We start from the raw sequence: 650 nt of genomic DNA, 5'->3' as shown, positions 1-650 counted from the left end.
CTCGAGTCTCACGCTCTTGCCTATTACATCACAGCAAAGAGAACAGAAACACAAAAAGAGATAACCAATCCAGGAAGCGTGGTGTTTGAGTAGTAGTACTGCCAGGCATTGCACTGTACCCTTAAGGAATGCGACCTCTGCCACACTCACGGCATAAGGCGAGTAACGCAGCCTACTTGAGTGCTGCTGTAGCCGATGAATACAAAAAAAAAAAATTATGACTAACTGCTTGTGTGTTCTACACATTGTTTTCATTATATAGCGAGAGGCTGGTGAAACAAAGCCACTAAGACGCCTTTCCGGGGCGGTCGCTCTACCTCGCGCTGCCAATTGCTAGCTTCCTGGTTAGCTCAATTGGTAGAGCGACCGCCCCGGAAAGGCGTTGGTCCCGGGTTCGATCCCCGGACCAGGACGAATTTTTCGGCAACTAAGAGGCCTTATTTCTGAGAAATCCGTATGGATTTCCTTGTGGCTTCGTGCTACAAACGGGTGGTTGTCTATTTTCCCTTTCTTAACCCTTCCGCCACCTTGCGGGATTCCGAAGAACTGATTTGCAAAGACGTAACAACTGTGACAGTTGTTAGTCGCGCTTGTCTTTTGTATACCTGGGCGTTCTTTTCGAGCGTACTTCTTTGTGCTTCAGCGGCGCG

The 650-nt window shown here is 48.8% G+C and overlaps 1 non-coding gene across 1 annotated transcript; it reads left to right on the top strand.

The window, feature by feature from the left end:
• Positions 1–339: 339 nt before the first annotated feature.
• Positions 340–413, top strand: Trnas-gga (transfer RNA serine (anticodon GGA)). The gene has a single exon. It is a non-coding gene; the product is annotated as a tRNA-Ser (tRNA).
• The last annotated feature ends 237 nt before the right edge of the window (positions 414–650 follow it).

This window comes from Rhipicephalus sanguineus, chromosome 1 (genome assembly GCF_013339695.2).
Source record: "Rhipicephalus sanguineus isolate Rsan-2018 chromosome 1, BIME_Rsan_1.4, whole genome shotgun sequence".
Lineage (NCBI taxonomy): Eukaryota > Metazoa > Arthropoda > Arachnida > Ixodida > Ixodidae > Rhipicephalus > Rhipicephalus sanguineus.
Note: the sequence above shows the minus strand (reverse complement) of the source record. Positions and strands in the feature narration are given on the sequence as shown.